The following is a 20,416-nucleotide window of genomic DNA, read 5'->3' as shown; positions in this document are numbered from 1 at the left end:
GTGAGAGCATACACTTCCGTTGGTTTAGCCACCGAGTCTGTAAGAATTTGCTAGAGCAGCCCTAGGAAACTACTACAGGGAATTAAATGAGAAGCATCAGCCAGATGCCTGGCACAGTGGGAACTGAAGCAATCTCAAACAGCGAAGGACAGTCCCTGCCACCCTCCCTGGACCACCAGCCGGTCTTCACAAGTGGTGGGAAGAGCTACAGCCTTATGCTGTAATGATCCTGCTTACATTTTAAAGAATTCCTTCATATCTATTGCTTCCCTCGATTGCATCCCCAAAGGGAGTTTTCCAGGCTATGCAAGGACTCTTAGCTCCTCCCATAAATACAGTATTGCCACAGGCATTTGTCTTAAACACCCAGTACAATTAACTCAGGTGTTCACAGGGCAAGCTTTGCTGATGTCGCACGGACTAGACCCTCCTGGCCTTCGGTGTCAGGAGCTGCCATCAGGGCCCCCTTACCTTGAATAAACACAGCAAGAGAACCTGTCCCGGCCACAGTCCCTGAAGTTGGTGGGGGGGCTGGCCCAGGAGAAGGGCCAGCCGGGCAAGCAAAAGACAGGGTGGCTGCCGTTTGGCCCTCCGACCCCTTCTTGTCACCTCTTCAGCCCTGGTACCATGCACTTGGTTTTCCTTCTCAAGGGCTGAGTCCCAATGTCGAAACGCACGGTGTGCAATAAGCCCACTTCCTCCGCTCTCAGCGGCCTCCTCCTGGGCTCTGTGTGGAGGCGGCCCCATGACCCTGACAGCTCTTCTGCCTCCCTTCGGCCCCCCCTTCAGTTTCGAAGTCAGGACTGTGCTGCCCCAAGACCCCGCCACCCTGACCAGGGCCTGCAGGAGACTGGAAGACCACCCCTTCCACCAGGCCAAGCAGCCCTCAGCCACAGAGGGCTCAGGGCAGAGCTTCGAAACCTCAAGAGTATTTTAGAGAAAATATGAACAAAAAGAAGAAGCCTGTTCACTTCCTGAAAGTCATCGGCTGGTCCCGGAGCTGCCTTCGTGGCTCCCATTCTCTGACCTTCTGCAATAGCTGGGTTTACCCAGCAGACGCTGGTGCCCTGAGCGAGCTGACAGCCACTAATGGGGCAGAAGGAAGGCAGAGCTGTGTACGGATTGAGCCATGGCCAGAAGAAAGAGCTGCCTCAGTGCTCCTCGGCCACTGGCACTGCACGCAGCAGACCCCAGCGCCGAAGGTCTAACATCTGCCAGGCCTTGGGTGTGTCCTGCTGAATCCCGCACAGGGGCTGGTAAGCAGCCTCACAGACACATACCTCTGAACCCTCTGGGGGTGGGCTACCATCAAGTCCTGCTCTCCGGAGCATCCCCAGGGCCAGTGTGGCAACAGTCCCTCGGTTTGTGCCTGAAACCTCCTACAGAAGCGAAAGCTAACAGGCAGGCTTGCTGGAGGAGCCCACCACTCCCCCTCCCAGGCCTGAAGACAGGGCCTCCTCTGCCTGTACAATGTGGCCATGTGTCGTAACTGCATGCCTGCTCCACCGTGGTAAACTACCAGCCGCCTCCCAGACTTCGAAGCTGACAAGGCCCATTCAACCTGACTGTGAGACGCACTTACAAGGCCCGTGTCCAGGCTGTTCCCTTCCCTCACACGCACTGCAGCCGATATGCTGGGTGGGAGTAGCCGGAACCAGCCTCAGCCAGACCTTGTCACATCTACAAGTCTGCTCTGCTCCATAAGCACTGTGAATCCCTGGTCCCGCTGTCGGAGACGTCCTTCCAGAACCATCCACAGCACCTGTAGCAGCTCGCACCTACGGTGGGCCCTGTGAAGTCCCTCGGAGCCACTGTTCTTAAAGCTGGCGTCAAAGGTGGCCCTGACAAACCTCATTTGGGGTGCTATGGGTTGGTTTAAAAGGTCAGTGTGTAACTAAAGGTAATATTTTAAAGAAGCGTTTCTTACAAATAATAACAACTAACCATTAGCTGCCGTCCACTCCCTAAAGAAAAAGTTACAGTCCAGATGAGAATTGCAGTCAATGGGGAGGAATTTCCAAATGTCACCTAACCCCACACTCTCCTTCTAGCCAGGACAATACTCAATCCATACCTCAGAGCAAGGGCCGGGGAAGGGGGGGTTCTCTTTCAAAGAACTAACATGTTAGTGTCCAGCACAGACTGGGAAGAGATTACCATGTTCAGAGAGCGCTACTGCACAGCCTGGCAAAGCAAACAGAAACTCTTTGCAACGAGTACCAAGATATAGTAAGGGGAGAAGGCGAGGGGAACAGTGGACACAGAATGTGATGCTGTGGGCATGAAAAAAAAATTTTAACATGTACATACATAACATCTGCTGGCATACACACAATATCTTGGGAAGAACACACCAAAAGCACATGGCACTGGTGTCTCTAGGGAAGGAATCTGGGTGGCTGGGGTAGGAGGCAGACTTTACCATATACCCTGTTACAGCTTATAATTTTTGAACCATGTACAGGTATGCCTATTGAAAAACATAAAATGCTATCAAATTATGTCCAATCAACCTAAGTACAAGCAGGTTTTGAGGACTCCCACCAAGTAACATTAGTGTTTAGCCACTAATAAGAAGGTAGAGGATTCAAAGGGGTGCTTCTGTGGGTCAGTGTCACCCCGGCAGGTGAGAAATCGATAAGGCTGCACCTGCTGCTGGCAACAGTATCCAACCCCTCGCCCCTGCCAGCGTCCCTTGCACTCTGCCCTCCATTTCCCTCTTCTCCAGCCTTGCTCTTGCCATGTTTTTCTCCCTGACTACATCACCACGTCATATGGCATAGTGACGTTTATGCTCACAGTCCCCCAGTCACAACCTCTTAAAGGAGGAGCGTGTTTTAGCACAACCTCAAGCCAAGCCCTGTCCCCATCATCTCTCACTACCAACCGCCCTCCCCCAGCCACTGGCCAACAGGCTTGACTATGTTATCTGTCTACACTGCACCCCATGTGTGGAGACCCCACAAGGTCATAGGAAGAGCACGTGTCTGTGGAGGAGGTAGGGTCAACTGAAGCGGTTTCATTGCAGGGAGAGGACCCTGAGACAATTCATATCTGTTTCCAGAAGCCCGTATTTCTGGGGTTCTTCATACTCCAACACTTTCTTTTCCTCACAGCCAGCCCAGTCTTCACAGGTAGTCTAGAGTATCCTTCTCTGGTCCTGTTTCATTTCCACCATTTCAGAGACATGCCTTCCCACCAGCACGGTGGGCTCTGGGGGCCTTGCCTCCAGGTTCAGTAGCTGCGATGCCCAAGCCACTGAACGGGAATGAGGGAGCCCACCTTGGCCCACAAACCCGGTTAGAGCACAGGTGTGGTCGTAAAAATGATTACCATTTAGGAAAGGGTCTCCTCGGACCCCTAAAGAGACTCTGGGATTGCTTTTGTCACTTAAAATAATGATATAAGCAAAACAGACTAAAAAGCTTTTAAAAAGTCTGAAAAGGCTCCTGTGCGGGATGAAGTCCCAAACTTGAAAAGGGCCTGACAGACCTGGAGCCCCTCAGTGAGCTGCCCCTGCCTCTTCTGAGCCTCCTTCCTAATGCGTTACCCCCGGTGCTCCCCACACTTCTCCTCTGAAACCCCCAGCTCAAGCTATCACGCCCACCCTTGACACATAACTCCCCATGAAGTCCTGTGAACCCCCAGCTCAAGCTATCATGCCCACCCTTGACACATAACTCCCCATGAAGTCCTGTGAACCCCAGCTCAAGCTATCACGCCCACCCTTGACACATAACTCCCCATGAAGTCCTGTGAACCCCCAGCTCAAGCTATCACGCCCACCCTTGACACATAACTCCCCATGAAGTCCTGTGAACCCCAGCTCAAGCTATCATGCCCACCCTTGATACATAACTCCCCATGAAGTCCTGTGAACCCCAGCTCAAGCTATCATGCCCACCCTTGATACATAACTCCCCATGAAGTCCTGTGAACCCCCAGCTCAAGCTATCATGCCCACCCTTGACACATAACTCCCCATGAAGTCCTGTGAACCCCAGCTCAAGCTATCACGCCCACCCTTGACACATAACTCCCCATGAAGTCCTGTGAACCCCAGCTCAAGTTAACATGCCCACCCTTGACACATAACTCCCCATGAAGTCCTGTGAACCCCCAGCTCAAGCTATCACGCCCACCCTTGACACATAACTCCCCATGAAGTCCTGTGAACCCCCAGCTCAAGCTATCACGCCCACCCTTGACACATAACTCCCCATGAAGTCCTGTGAACCCCCAGCTCAAGCTATCACACCCACCCTTGACACATAACCCCCCATGAAGTCCTGTGATGTCCCCAAAACCCATGAGAGGAGGAAGTCACCCTTCCTGTGCACCCCATCCTACTGGGCTTCTCTTTTCGTTCCTATGATACCTCACTTACAACCCTGGACGTATGGGAAAAGGTTGATGACATTGAGAGAGGAAAAAATCCAAGATGACCAAGCCTGAAGGCGGCATGGCATGTTCCTCCCAGAGCAGCAGGAATGGTGGCTAGGTTCCAGCTGGCTGGCTGACAGGGCCTGGGTGCCGAGGACATGAATGCCAGGGCACAGGGTGGACGTATCGGGGGCATGAGATATCAGGTTGGCTTACACCCTGAGAACCGACTAGAGCTGGAGCTGTACCACGAGCTCCGGTCTCACTTCCCTCTCCTAAGAGAGAATGAATCCCAACTTGACCTCTGGGAAATGGGCTGTCCTCCTAGGACAGGCTGAGGCTTTTCCTGCACTTTCAACAATGAAATGGTAGCTCTGTCCATTCATTCACTCGAAAAACACTGACTATACACCTATTTTGTACCAGGCGCTGTGGGATACTCTGGAGATATGAAGAAAACTGAGCTACTTTTCCTGCCCTGAAGGACATTTATGTCCTATGACACCCCAGATCTGTTATGTTCACTGGGCATGTCCCCAGAGAACAATCTTCACAAACGCGAATGCCACTGAGGGACACAATGCCCCCCCCCGCCCCCCGCCAATAAGGCACAGTAAAGCAGAATTTAACCTTTTAAATGATTCCTCTGGATCCCTAAGGATTTACTGTCAAGGAGCTACACACCAAGAAGGAGCGGGTAAGGGGGCTCCCAAACGCGGGGGTGCAGGTGAGCCAGGCACTCAACTCTGCACATGCCAGCCCTTCAGGGTGCCCAGACTAGGTTAGTTTACTTTGGTGCCATTTTCCTTTTGGCGACCTGGCACTCACCCCCCAATTACACTCCATTAGTGGAACTGTGCACTCACTCTCTCTCAGACCACTCAACTTGGGGGCACGTGTGGTCCAAAGACCCAGGCCAGGCGACCGGAGTACTGAGCTCCCCGGCATCAGGGGCAAGCACTTGACCCAGGTCCACTCAGCGTCACTCCTTCCCCTGGGACAGTCCAGACCTGCACCGACCATCTTGTCTCGCAGTGAGGGTCACTCCCACTGGACAAAGCACTGCTTGAGCGCTACACAATCCTGACTTAGGGCTTTATTCCATGCTCCACCGATGCTCCACTTCAGGTGTCTCCAGGCCTGTGGTGGTCGCCATCTTGAACTCAGATGCTGCCCAAATGCCCCTATGCCCCTGGCAAGGGTTCCTCGGCCAGTGGCCACGTGAAGTGTGCTGACAGCCACCTTCTCCAGTCAGCAATGCTTTCGAGAACTTCTGCCTTGTCTGTACTTTTCTCCCCCGCCACACTCCCTTGAAGGCGCCTTCCCCTTTAAGAGCGGGAGATGAAACATGGAAATCAGAACCACTTCCCTCCTGGCCCAGGGCCTCACTTTCTGCATTTCTACCGCAGACTGACGGTGTCCCAACGGTCTTTGTTTCCCCTGAAAAAGCATAGCATGTAATTCACTAGGCCCAGACACCCACCCTCGGCACCTGTGGAATAGGAAGACAAAGTCCACATAACACATGGACCAGCACACCCAGGGAGGGGGAAGAAGAGTTCTATGAAGTTCGATGGACACCTCCCTTAAGTAAAATATTTCACTCTCAAAGATGAAAAAACAACAACAACAACAACAACAACAACAAAAAACCTATGTTCATACTGAGAAAGAACTGGGTAGCAAAACAATCAACAATCTGGAAGAGAGGCACCAGCTCAGGCAGTTATGATTCCTACTGGGATCTGAGGAGAGATGCTGTGCTCAAGCCTTGCCCACAGGAGCCACTCCTGGGGTGGAGAAGATGAGAAAGGGCCATCTGATAATCCTGGCCTTTTTAAAATGTGAAGTTAGATTTTTTTAAAGGCTTGGAAAAATTACTACAGATTAGCAAATTGTCATCAGTAGTTTTGTTAACACAAAAAGAAATTCCCTTATTTCAGAGGCATGAGTTCAAAGAGTGTGTCAAGAGGGTAAAGATTCTTGAATACATGCTCGTCTACACCCCTAAGTCCCAGGGATTTTAGTCAGACAGAAAGCAAAGCACGGTTCCTCGGGGGAGCTCAACTTCCCGTAGCTACTGCCTTGCTGGGTGTGTGTGTGTGTGTGTGTGTGTGTGTGTGTGTGTGTGTGTGTGTGTGTGTGTGTGTGTGTGTGTGTGTGTGTACGTACACACAGAAGATGTGTAAGTAGATGCATGAGCAGTGTGTGCAAGCACACGAGTGGTGTGAGCGCACTCGTGACAGGTGTGTGCCGACACACGCACTGGACTGGGGTGGAAGGAAGAGAAGCAGAACAGCTAGCCAGCTTTACCCAGGTGTGCGGCAGACAAATGCTTACACCCAGAGGCCGGGGGGCCGAGGAGAGCCCAAACTTCTCTTACCATGCCTATTCCTTGGTCTGACATCTGACCATTGGAGAGGCCCTCTATGGAGTTTAGGAACTGCCAGCACATATATCCTTCTTAAAATCCAAATGCCTCAAAAAGAAGAACACATTCAATTTTGCTAACACCTAGAATAAACTGGTTATTAGATCCCTTTCATCCAACAGAGAGTGGACACTTGGGATCACCCTTCTGAAAGGAAAAGCAGGGTAAGGAAGGAAAGAGGCAGGATAGAAACACAGACCCAGATGCCACCCCCCATCCAGCTAGTGAGACTGGCCCTCCCCACACTTGGGAAGGGCACTTGTCTGTGGCAGATTCAGGGCAGGGAAGGATGAGCCAGCCCTGGAGACTATGGTGGGGACAAGCTTGTCTGCTTCCTCCTGGCCCCCCTACTCTAGGCCTCCTTCCCACTCAGGCCATCTTGTCCAGAGGTCCTTGCCTGGATCTCACATGCTGCCTGAAATCCCCCACCCAGGCAGCCCTTCCCTCTGCACACACCCACGGCTCCAGAGGCACCAGAGGGACTACTGGTGGGAAGCGGCTCTGGGACCTAAGTCTCGGCCCTGGCCCTGAGAATTTAGTTCAGAACTCTGTCTGCCATTCTTGTGTTTTAAATGAGAAAATGACAAATCAAAGGGATCAAGTGACCTCTTTCAGGCTCTTGCGTGAAAGCAATGTGGAAGTGAGAAAGGTCTCAAACTCTCCACTTTTTAGTCAGCTGCCATGCCTATAGCCTCCCCAGAGGTTTCCCCCCAAATCCTGCCAACATTTGCCCAACAAGCATAAAAACTCACCTTCCAAAAAAGACAACTTGCAGGAAAAGACACAGCTAGTTGCCTCCAACGTGTACTCTTCGCTTCCTCCTTCACTAAGGGCCCAGGACCCTGACGTTTAGTTGGCACAGGGCCATCCGCCTCCCTTGCAGCTAGCTGTGGCCAGGGGTTCGGTGCTTGCCAAAAAGATATACAGACAAATTTGATGAGGAGTTCTCGGGAAGTGTGCCTTCCTCCAGCCTGGTGTCTGGAAGGCCCATGAGCTGGCTGCACCTCTAGCCACCACTCTAGACAGCAGGCACGGGGCCTCACTGCAGGGAAGGCAGAACATGAGCTCTGACTTCGAGAAAGCCATACCTGTCCTGACTAAGCCTCTTTTCCTTCAGACTATTTCCCATTCTATGCAGCCAAATGTTAATCCTAACAATTTTACCACTCCCCACTTATATCCTATATATATATATATATACACACACACACACAAACACACACACACAGGATATATGGAATGCTGAGAGCTGAGAATAAAGAAGAATACTATTTTAGATTTAAGTTAATCAACAATCCCTTTTCCAGAAAGAGTCAGAAATGCTTTAAACAAAGCATTCTCAAATTTACCTTGGGCTCCAGGATAGAGTGAGTACATTCTCACTCTAATAAGATTCATGTTGTTATAGGGTTATTTTATAAAACAGTTTCTCCCCCATATAATCAACATTTATAATCCTACAAAAAAAAAAAAGGCAACCAATCCTATTTCTAGGCCTGAGTAGCAAGCTCAAAAAGCTTTAATATACCAAATTCCTGTTTACTGTCCCAACCATTTAATGGCTCGGCTTGCATATTTAGTGCAGACAAGTCTAGGTTATGAGGCATTCGTTACAGTTAGTCCATTAAATGCGGTTCACTGTCTAAGACATGGGCTGCTAGGAACCATGACAAAGACGGGTACAATCCTTCACAGTTAAGAAAGCAACCAACCTGTGGGTCCTCATAATGCTGGTCAGACCCTGTGATTCCCAGTTCCAAGGAATGACACGGCGATCACTGCCCTGGGATCTAGTATCTCATCTCATCCTGTTGGGAATGAGTCTGTTCCACGATGGTTTGGAACCCTCTCTGCTACGGAAGCGGCTGAGGCTGTACTTGCTGCTGTAACGAGGAAAGACCTGAACAGCGGACAGAGTGGCCTGATGCTTCTTAACAACCAACTTGGTCTAACAGTGGTATCGCCATCTTGGAAGCACCCTTTCTCTCTGAGGCAGTCCACCAACCTGCAAAAGGCTTCTCACTGCTTCACAAACCGTCTGCTGGCTTTTCTCCTCTTTGACCAACGAGGTTAACTCCTAGCTTGGTAGAGATATTTGACTAATTAAGGATGATTAAATAATCGAGTTGACTCAAAATGAAAACATCTTTCTGCACCCCCCCTAAGTAAAGTTATTCAAAATACCATACTGTTCAAAGGCACCTACGATGATCATCACCAAACACGTATCTTAGGCAATCACTGGTACATTGCCAACTCTGTGCAAGACTATTTGCATTATCCAGTAAGACAGGTTTCTGTTCTCATGGGCTCTGCAGTGTTTCAAGGAGAAAGACGCACAAATGAAGACTGTGACAGCTTTTAGCAATGGAAGCATCCCTGAAATGTGTTCCGGGCTCTTCTTGGAGAGACAGCATTCATACAGTCTTATCCATCTGAAGCTTTGTCTTCAATCCTTTTTCATCACTTTATGCTTTAACTAATAACTTTAAATCCACGCACTCTTTACGTAAAAGGTCAGGAATGGATAATAGGAAATAAAATAGGTCAAAAATAGAGTAAAAGGAGGCCAGAGGGAGGTAGGTGGAGAAGTCAGGGAAGGATATCGAACTGCCAGAAAGAGACAATCCAGATCTGAACAGCTGTGTATAAATTATCAGGGGAAAACATCATGAAGCAAAGTGGCCTCCATCAGTCCACGGAAAATGGCAAGGATTTGGGCATCAATATACAACCCATAGCTGTACTGGGGGACTATCCACAAAGGGCCTCAGAAGGGGGGGTGTGGGGAGGGGCACAGGGTGGAAGAGCCAGAGGCACCGGGTACTCTATTTGGACCAGGAGGAGTTTGGTCTGCATGATACACAGACAGCTTCAACCTCCACGGACATAGCCAGGGTACTGCAGGGTCTCTGACACTAAGTGTGTGTACTCTAGGAAGCTGCTGCCGAATCACGGCAGAAGGGAGCCCAAAAGTGAAAGAGAAGAGGCAGAAGCCTGATTTCCAAGGCCACTTCCCTAACTACTGTGTCTGTATGTGGATGTCACCCAATGCCAACTTTCCCCATGCAGCCCTCGGGCACCATCCCAACTCTGGATGATTGTTAGATTGGGGGCAAAGGGAGAAAAAAATGAGGGCCCCCCCCCCTTCACTAGATGAACGAGGAAGGAAGAAGTCAGATTCGGCGGGATTTTTACCAAGTCACTGGCCAGTTAGGGGCAAAATCCAAACGCACGCTTCTCTTCTGCCTCGGGCGCTGTCCACAAGCAGGCTGTTTCCCTAAGGCCAGTCTACTCACCCATCACTCTCTCCTCTTCAGAACCAGAACAGTAACAATGTTTGGAAGATTCTGGGGTCTCCTGACATTTCTTGGCACACAGCCCCATCTTAATCGGGCTCTATTATTGCATTTAATCAGCCATTAGATTATCAACCAATTATGTAATGCGATCACTTTGTTTAACATTTGTATATGCAGAACACAGCCAAAGCAAGAAGAAATGTGAAAATACTCAACATCCATCTCACACAATCACAAGTTTTTATGTGCTTTACCAAAAAAAAAAAAGTGTCAGTAGAAGGCTTAGCTGGGTCAGTGACCACCTCACAAAACGTTAGGAGCCCAGGCCCCCCCCACTTCCCTGCTCCCCCTCTGCCCACATCCTTCTCTGACCTTTGCTGGCAGTTCCCTCGCAGAACCTTCTTCTTCTGTAACGTTTCCCCTCAGAGACACCCTGGGCAGGAGTCGGAGATGGATGTACCTTTTGAATACATTTTTTTTTAATGGCTGTTATATGCTGTTAATGGAGGGAGAGAGAAAATGCACCAGTGCAAAAGAATGTTTTGCATACTCATTAGCATAGTGATTAATGTAAATTTAGGAATACACAGTGTGTTAAACTTCAAAAACTACAAAGTTTCCTGCAAAGATAATGGAAAAGACTCCTTATGTTTTTACCTGCCACCTTTATTAATAGTTCTAAATGGTATTTGGGGTCGGGGGGGACACTAAAAAATAATAGGAGGTTCTTTTCTGCTGTAGTTCAAGAATTCTAATAAAGTGGTATGGCAATGACTGTAGGGCAGTGAACTTTCCCCAAAAGGAAAGTTCTAGATGACTATATCACAAACTTCAAAAGTACTGTAATAACATTGCTTGGTAACAGATGGTGATGGCACTTATCATGGTGAGCACTGAATAATGCACAGGATTGCTGAATCATTATGTTGGACACCTGAAACTAATATAACACTTATGTTAATTATACTTCAATTTAAAAATTCTTAAATCTTTAAAAAGTATTTCCAATAACATACAGGCAAGCTCAGTGGCTCAACAGTTTGCAAGCCAGGAAAGCAGCTAAGATATCTCCTTCTAGAGAGAATTTTCAAACATTATAAAACCCATTTTTCCTCCACAGAGAAACTTTCTAAAGCATGGACATGACTTGAAGGACACTGAGAAAACAGAATACGTTTTTTAAAATAGGGGCAAAAAAAAAGGGGGGGGGAAAAACAGAGTTATCAAGGCCATAAAACTGAGAGGAAAGATACTGAGTCTCGCGCAAGATAGTAACTTCCCAACTACAGGGGTCCAGAGCACTGCAGTGCACAAATCTGCTTACATTATTTAATTCACACAACCCCCTGTGCACCAGGCACTTTCCCCATTTCCCAGATGAGAAAGTTGATTTAGGTTCATGTCCAACACTTTTTCTTCCCATAATCCAACTTGTCCCCCTCAAAACCAGCCACAGACACCCCAAAGAGATTACTGCATACGCTTTGTGGCACAAACCAGACTATCACCTGCATTAATGCATAACACATGCATGCCAAAGGCAACCAAGGTAACTTGGAAGTTGTCCTGTTACTGCTGAGTCACAAAGGATTGCAGAGGGAATCACAGGTAGCGCCGGCTCCAATGAGGCCAGCCTCAAAACAAGTTGAATCTAGATACCAACCTATTTATCTCATTCTCTCCCTCGCTCTCTGTAGGTAGACATGCTGACCCACCCTGTTAGGAGAAGGATGGGTCAGGCAACCAGAGTTAACTTTTAAACCTCTGACAAATCCATACACTCCCTGCCATTGCCTTCCAATCGCTCAGAGTAGCCCTGCTAAGGATCCTCAACATCATCAGGAGGCTCTGGCCCAGGTGGTCAAACACCACAGACGATAAACCAGAGCAAGACCACAACATCTACATCTTTTGTGCTGCTGTCTCCCTGGGCTACAGCTCCATTCCCACAGAGCCCACACTGCTAAAAGTCCCCTTGCATTTTAGATCAAAATTCTCCGTCTATGGTGAGTCACAGATCCCTAAGGTTCGGTTGAAGGTCAGAAGCCCTCTCCCCAGGAAAAGACCCAACGTGCACGTGTGTGTGTGTGTGCGTGTGTGTACACATGGCCAGGGTAGCCCCCTCCTCTCTGTGCTCAACCTTCAGATTTGACACATTTTAGCCAAAACTGACAGTAGGAAACCCTGACATTGTAACAATACCCAAACACACACCACATGCAAATAACTACGTTTTTACCAAAAGATGTCTATCCTTCCTATAAGACATGTATTTGCATATTTTCTGTTTTATTTCAAAAAATGTTTAATGCTGGCTACAATCTCAAATTGATTTCGCGAAACACTGCTGTTTGAAAAACACCGTTCTGGACCCTTCCCACCCTGTCTCCTCCTCAGGTGCTCTTCCTTCCTCAGCAATTAGTACTGATGTGGTACAGCAGGGTATGAGACTTCCTGGATTAAGACAAACCTTGAAAAGTCAAGAAAATCTAGAAATACCTTGGGAAGTCCAGAAAATCTAGAACTCTCTCAGCTCACTAGTTTCTGGAAAAATCTGGAACAGTGGGCTATTTTGAGCTCACAAATTACACCATGAAGGTGGCTATTTCACTTCACGGAAACATAAAGATGGAGCTGTACTTGCAAAAGGGAACAACGGAGCAGGTCACCCTGGGCAGAGCCAGAGACAGCTATGCACTGCCATTGAAAGTGGTCCCTTAGGCTGTCTGCAGGCCAGTTCCTTAAGCATCCCCAAGGCCCTACGAGCTGTACAGCTTTCTATTTTTTTCTGAGCAAAGAGTGGCAGAGTAACCAAACCCTACGCATCAGAACCGACTACCAGAATGGCTCTGGAAAGTGAGTCCTAAGGGCTAGTCTAGATCCTTGGTAGCTGGCCCAGTGGACTTCCATCCCTGCTGGGCCAGAGACAGAACCTGGGGCTGGGAGGTTACCATGTTGCTTCCTTTAGTCCTATGGGGAGGATGTGGGCCACTCTCAGAGGAGCTGGAGAGGCTGCAGGCATGGGGGCTGGGAAACAGCTGGGCCAGTAAACAGGGGGGGCCGTGGAGAGCAAGGACACCCATAGGCTCCTCCGTTTACACTATGGACTGACCACCCAACACGCACTCTCCCTTCTTCCTACTCTGGGAACAGTCCTCTCTGGATTCAGGAAAAGCTAGCCCCATCTCCAGCTAAGGAATGGGGGTGGTCTTGATTAGACTATGAGCAAGTCTCAAACTTGAGCTTGCATCAGGATCACCTGGAGAGCTTATTAAAACAGAGTGCTAGGCCCCATCCCAGAGTTTCTAATTCAGTAGGTTGGGGTGGGGCCCGAGCCTGCACGTCTAATTAAGTCTCAGGGGATGCTGATGCCGCCGGTCTGGGGCCCAGACATGGAGGAACATGCCTAAGCCAATTAGCACACAGCATTCTCACGACCTCCTGACCTGGGTCCCAGGGAGGCCACGTGGTCCTCACTGCTCCCACAGACCAGAGGGAGGGCTGGTAGAGGCTGTGGCTAGGAACTGGCTGGTGTCAGAGGCAGGGAAACATGCAGTCCCGCTGACCATAAGGACCATCTCGTCCTCATGAGGAGGCTGACTCTGGGATGATACTAGCAGTGATGGATGGAGAGAGGAGAAGAATCTAGGTCCTTGATGAAACTGCAAAACTGCTGATAGAACTCCAGTTCTGTGATAGTAAATGACCTTATTGTTTACTTGGCAGCCAAAAGCACCCCAACGGACACACCCCACAATCCAGGGAGACTCTTGAACCGGGCATCCCTATTACCTAAAAGGACACTGTTCTCCAGAAACATATACTTGGCCTAAATGTATTCCCTTCACACTTCCAGAATTTGTACACCTAGGTCATCCTTCTTGAAAATTCTAAGTAGTGGGTTAGAGGATGAACCATTTGAAATGCAAGCAACACAGGGCAAAGGAGGGAGTTCTACATCCTGGAATGAATGAATTTTATCAGACAGCAGCTGATACCAGCTGTACAAGAGCTATGGTAGGGGCGTGGGGAACAGGAAGAGAGGCAGATGATTTCAGGAGACCTCAGAATTCTACCTAGTAAGTGTGACAGGAAGGGCACTGCATAAACTCCAGGCCAGGAGAATTACCAGATGTCAGAGGGAAAGGCTCTGACAGCGTCCCAGGAAGGGAGCTGCAAGGAGCTGAATGCTTTCCTCCTCCAGAGATCCCCTCCCAGAGGACACCCCTCTGTCTTCCTGACCCCATAGCAGAAAATGGACATGATTTCATCACCACAGGCCATCCCCAACTGGAGCCTTCCTGCTTCCGAGGCCTTCAGCAGGTGAACTTTCAGATTCCTCCTTGAAAGGGGTGCAGTGTCTCACCTGCCCCAGGTTAAGGACTGTGAGCCAACACTAGGGGCTGGCTGGGCGGGCTGGCAGGCACGTGACAGAGCATGAGTAAGGTGTGTGCAGAGGCAATATTGAGGAGACAAGCACACAGCACCCCGGGGCCCTGATTCCCCATTTCCCAGCCAGCTTATGACGAAAGGGATGGTGAAACCTGAAGAGAAAAGGCTGCTCTCATTCCAAGTTCCACACTTGCCCTCACGTGCTGCACACGTGAACTCATCATCAAGATTCACGTCCCTGAGATGGCAGGAATCAGGTGCCATTCCAAGCACCTGGTGTATCAACTCATTTAACCCCCCAACAAGCCTCTGGGGTTGCGGATGAGCAAACTAAGATAGAGAAAGATTAAGCTACTTGCCCAAGGTCACATAGCTGCTGGAGGCTCACAGGGACTTTGGCTCCAGAGTCCACAACAGTTCGAGAAATAAAATAAATGGTTTTGAAAGATGTGTATGTTCAAAGTTCCTTACTTACAGATCAAAATACTAGCAATAGAAATATTTGATATTGGAGGCTCCAGGTAATTAATTCCCATCCCTACATTGATACAATAAAGTATTTATTTTTAAATCCTGTGCAGGAAGCTATGTGATTTAATGGAAATGGCACCAGATCCAGACAGACCTGGGTCTGAATCCCAGTTCAAGCTCTTCTAACCACTCTTAGATGGATACCTTACCTACGCCTCACCCAGCTTCCTCTTCAATACCACAGCTCACCTTCTCACAAGACCTTGCAGGGGATGCATATAAACACTTGGCCCGGGGCCTGAGATGTAAGGGGTGCTCAGAAAATGGTAGTTTCCTTCTTCTCTAGGATGAAAAATGCATCAGGCTTAAAGGAGACTTGTAAGGCTGCCAAGAATAAAGTCTAAAGTTACAGTAACTTCCACAATGCAGTAATATAAAGAACAATCTAATGAGAAAAAATGGGCAAAGGATATGCACAGGTAATTTACACAAGCAAAAGTAGAAGTGAGCAGAAAAAAAAAAGCTTTCAATATTTTTGGTAATTTGAGAAATGCAATGAAAATAATAATGCCTTTTTTATCCATTAGATTGGCAAAAATTGACAAGATTTATACTCCTCAGTGTTGGCAGAGTTAAAAAGAAATAGGCAGTTTCACATCCTAATGGAAGGAGTACAAAGTGAAAGCCTCTTAGAAGTGGGGGCAATTTGGCAGAGCTATCCATTTAAAATTACTCTTTGACCCAGAAATTATACTTCTAGGGATCTAGAAGACTGAGATATTTGTATTAACAATAATTTGATTCACAGATTCTCCACTATTTTTAGAGTAGGAAATTGGAAAAAACCTAAATGTCCATTGATAAAGGACAGTCAATTTATGATAAACCCATACTCTGGAACACAGACCAAAAACAAAACAAAACAAAAACATTTTCACATCAGTACATATAGATCTCCAGCACACAGCACTAAATTTAAAATGCAAATCAGAGAAAATTTTGTGTAATGTGTGAATGAGTGCACATGTCCACTAAAAAGGCCTAGAGGCAACAACCCCTGAGTAGCAATGAGCACACCTAGCATCCAGATCTCGGTTTTTAAATACCATTCTCCATTACAAGGAACAAAGACTCTTTGGAGAAACGGCCAATTCCAGGGCTGGAAAGTATAAGCCGAGTGTTGAAGGTTTTGTGCCAGGGAGTAAAAAAGTCCTCCAAGAATGATGAGGACATGTCAAAAGGACATAAGGGGCTCCTTCAGGCCAAGTCTGGGACAATTTTAGCAACAAAGTTAATAACAAGAGTAAGAGACTATAATCTCTTGCATAAAACAGGAATTCATGAGTGCAGAGGTGTAAATCAAAGAATAAACAAGGGAGAAAGAAATGTTCTTCCTTTCAGTACAATTCCACTGGTAAGTATAGAAAGAAATATGGAATTAGAAAATCCCCATCTGTCAGCCAGCATAATAACTGGTTCAGGTAAGAATCATCAATGGATTCTAAAACTAGTGAGTCAAAGTATGGGGAGTAACCGTATATTTATAGAATCTGGAGTTAATCTTACTAAGAGATACATATTAGTTACAAAGGGAAAATGGTAACTTTTCTGTTAACAGAACCTGGAAGACACCACCTTAATCAAGTGATCAAAGTTAACCCGACCAGTGAATGGAACTAATCAACAGCATATGCCTCCCTCGGCTGGGGCACGCTGAGAATGGTTGCAGGGTCACCCCTGGGCTACCTTCGCCAAAGGCACATAATCTTAATCTAATCATGAGGAAACTGCAGGCACACCCAAAATGGGAGACATTATCCAAAAAAAAAAAACAGGTGGCAGTCTTCAAAAATGTCAATGTCATGAAATACAAAGAAAGACTCAGTAACTGGTCCAGATGAAAGGACAATAAAGGGACAGGACAATCTGACACAATGTATAATCTTGGATTTTCTTTTGCTCCAAAGGACCTTATTGGAGCTACTGGCAAAATCTGAAAAAAACCTGGATAGTAAATAATAGTGTTGTATCAATGTTTGATTTCCTGATTTTTAATAACTATATTGTTGTTATATAAGAGAATGTCCTTGTTTTTAAGATATACACAATAAAGTAGTCGTAAAAGGGCTTCATGTCTGCAGATTACCATTAAACCGTTCAGGAAGAAAGTAATGACACATGAACAAATACGAGAGAAGGATAAAGCAAATGTAGCAAAGGTCAACATTTGGAGAATGTGGGTAAAAAGGATAGCCGGAAATTCTTTGGATTATTCTTGCAACTTTTCAGTAAAACTGAAATATTTTTTAACAATTTAAAAAGAGCAAGGTGTGCATATGTACAGAAATATAGGTAAATTCCTAGGGATTCGGTTCATGATGGCATTTTGCTTTTAAGGAAAATGGTATTAATATTGGTCTCCCCAAAATACACTCTCCTCACATAGCTTCTCTTCCAGAACACTAGAAAAATGTTATGATCTCTCAAGACCAGCTCATTAATCAAGTTCTACAAAAGAAGCAACCACATAATCAAACCTTCTTCCCTGCAGATTTGTACTTTTTTTCCTCAAGGAAAGCCAAAGCATCCTGACACCATGAGTAGCTGATGATGCCGAGAACTTTGCTAGAATATGTAATCAATAAAGGAGTTTTTCATAAGAAACAGGGTCCAACCTCGGTCCAAAGTCTCCCCACCCCTCTGTCTTACTGGATTCTTGAGAGGCTGCGGGGTGGGGGGGGTCACCGGTCAGCTAGTCCCATGCGCCTTTCTGTTCCATTCCTCGGGTGCATTCGCAGATCTGCTGGCTGAGCAGAATGTTCCCAGGTAGGCCGCTGGCTAAAGGGACTTGTAGGGTCAGTGGTTCTCTCGGTCATATACACCCCCATCTCTCTGGTGCTTTACGGTTCACAGCAAGCTCTTGTGTATATTATTTTATTTCATCCTTTCCTTAAAGCAACTTTAAAAAAAAAAATCCTGATACTCAGTTTAACAGCAATACAAGAAGATACCCGGTTTCCCAAACAATGGAATAAACTATAATGTCTCCCTTGACTTCCAGTCTAAAGCAGATAAACACTGAGATGGTGTAAGCCTAATGAAAAACCGAGACATAAAGCAGCCACCAGGCTCAGCAGAGCCAATTCTACTGCTGAGCCCAGGAGAAATACAGCCCTCCTTTCTCTCTGCATCTGTCCAGCTTCCTTTTGCTTAAGCCCTGTCTTCAGGGCACACCCTGCCAGGAACTTAGGCTGGTTGTTAAAGAGGTGTGTTTAGAAGACACCACAGGGAATGAGGCCTTGTGGGTTTCCATTCACAAGCAACAACCACCCTTGGGACAGCATCACGGTCTTCTGACAGCAACCCTCCAATAGAACCACCACACTGGACTCCCCATGTGGGCACCATCATTCATCTTTCTTCAGAGAAATCAATGAATCAAATCTTTCAGGAGTAAACATGTTAACAAAAATCCCCCAAACAAAGGCCCTAGCCTAGATCCAGAATCAAAATTCCTCTTAAAGCCTGTTTTCAACCAATGAAAAATTAAGTTTAATTCTAGGACAACCTACTCTATGTGCATTTACCAATGCCAACAGCATCTACATCCCAAAACAAATGGCAAAGCAGGTTCTGTTCTCACCTTTTAGAGTTGAGAACACTGAGAACCAGAGTTAGCAAGTGGCAGATCCAGGATTCACACCCAAGTCAGCCTGTTCAGGCCCCAATCCCACTGGCTTGCCCACAGTCCACCCAATCCACTGCGAACTAAGATGAATCACACAGAATTTCACTGCAACATTCAAAATGCCACCCCACCCCCTACTCCCTTGGTTTAGATGCCCTGTGGGCATTCTACTCTTAAGCAGCCTCCCAACCAAACACTTCCAGTGGCAAAGCAAAAGACAAGAAAATGGGCTTTACAACTGTTTATACTTCTTTCTCAACAAGAGGAATATTTTCATGATCTGTCATTATGGATGAACTCGGGCGGGAGGAACACAACATTATGTAATGTCAGAGGGCAGGCGACAAGGGGGGAAGGGAAAGCAAGCCCATCCCCATCCCTTCGCCCACAAAGACATAAATTTACCTTTGACATTTTGAGTGTTTCAATCTTCTGTGGCCTACACATTCATGATTGGCTTTTCAAGAGATGGTCACAGACCCCTGCAAATTTCTCAGGCCTCAATTAACTGACTAGTACAGCCAGAAAGAAATAATATACAAAAAGCCAAGATGCCAGAAATGTCGGGGGGCTATGGCCCGGCAGAAAAGGTAAGAGTTGAGAGGATGGAGACCAGATGTCCTACACTGAGATGCATGCTTATTTTTACCCGGTTATGTTTACACCCGAGACACCGCGAGGCCTTCAGCGTCTGGAATCAGATCAAAGCAAGAGCCAAGATGTGGCCTCGGGGTCGCCGCGTCCTGCACCCTGGCTTCCCATCGCCCGCTCCAGCTCCGCACTCCCTTCAGCGCGAGACGGCCCGGGTCTCCTTCTGGCTTAGGGGTCGGCCAGGCTTGGATTGTTCTCCAAAGCCGCAACCGCCCGCGAACCGCTAGGCTGTAGGATTTCCATGACAACCGCGGGCGCCGTCTCCATCCGGCGCACCCGGTACCGAGATGCGTGCCGCGCCCCGCCCCGCCGGGTGCATCCCTGCGCCCGGCTCCTTGCCGCCGCCGCGTCGCCCCCGCGCCCAGCCTGGCCCACCTACCTGGCGCGCCCCGGCCCGCAGCGCCCGCGCCCTGCTGCCCCGCCGTCCTCGGTCCCGCCGGGCCGCGCGCCCGAGCCCCGCAGCAGCAGCGCCGCCGCTTGGTCACCAAGTCGCGGGCCGTGGCCCGGCTCTAGGTGCTGGTCCTCCTGCGGCGCCCGGCCGCGAACCCGGCACCCGCGCAGCAACCCGAACTCCGCTGCCGCTGCCGCCGCCGCTGCTCGGGAGGTCGCGCGCGGCCCCGCCCCGGCCCCGCCCCGGCCCCGCCCCCTCTCCGCGCATGCGCGCTCCGCGAGCCCCGGCCGCACCGCCCCAACGCTCCGGCTCCGCCTCCCAGGCGGCGGAGCCGGGCGTCGGAGTCTCTCGCGCTCGCTTCTACTCCTAGGTTCCGGCAAGACACCACTTTTATCCGGGACTTAGTCTCCTACAAGGAGTTCTTGAACTTCTGGACTTAATCGGACGATGGCATTTTCGCCCTCACATAACCCCTAAGAAGGTTCCATAGACGAGCGGCCGCCGGGTGAAACGCACCAGCCGTCTGCCCCCAGGGTGAGCGCGCTTCCCGTGGTGCAGGTGCACGCAAGCAATCCTTAGCAAACGTTTAGGAAATGGAACATTCAACCCAGAAACAAGCAAAAATTAAAGTCATACTTTGAAAATACAGATAAGCAGAAAGAAGAAACTACTAACACCCTCGCAGACCTGTTCTGGCATAACTGTAT

General features: G+C 48.4%; 1 protein-coding gene across 17 annotated transcripts in view; it reads right to left on the bottom strand.

Annotated features, from left to right (window-relative positions):
- The window catches only part of INPP4A (inositol polyphosphate-4-phosphatase type I A), a 131,067-nt gene extending 111,145 nt beyond the window's left edge, over positions 1 to 19,922 (bottom strand). For 15 of the 17 annotated variants that reach the window (XM_027621118.2, XM_027621124.2, XM_027621129.2 and 12 more), the window contains exon 1: positions 19,698 to 19,922. The gene's annotated coding sequence lies outside the window, so the exon portion shown is untranslated. Of the gene's footprint in view, positions 1 to 471; positions 642 to 19,316; positions 19,459 to 19,697 lie in introns of those variants that run through there. The other 2 variants (XM_027621113.1, XM_027621112.1) reach the window with 2 other exon arrangements.
- Between the last annotated feature and the right edge of the window lie 494 nt (positions 19,923 to 20,416).

This window comes from Zalophus californianus, chromosome 8 (genome assembly GCF_009762305.2).
Source record: "Zalophus californianus isolate mZalCal1 chromosome 8, mZalCal1.pri.v2, whole genome shotgun sequence".
Taxonomy (NCBI): Eukaryota; Metazoa; Chordata; class Mammalia; order Carnivora; family Otariidae; genus Zalophus; species Zalophus californianus.
Note: the sequence above shows the minus strand (reverse complement) of the source record. Positions and strands in the feature narration are given on the sequence as shown.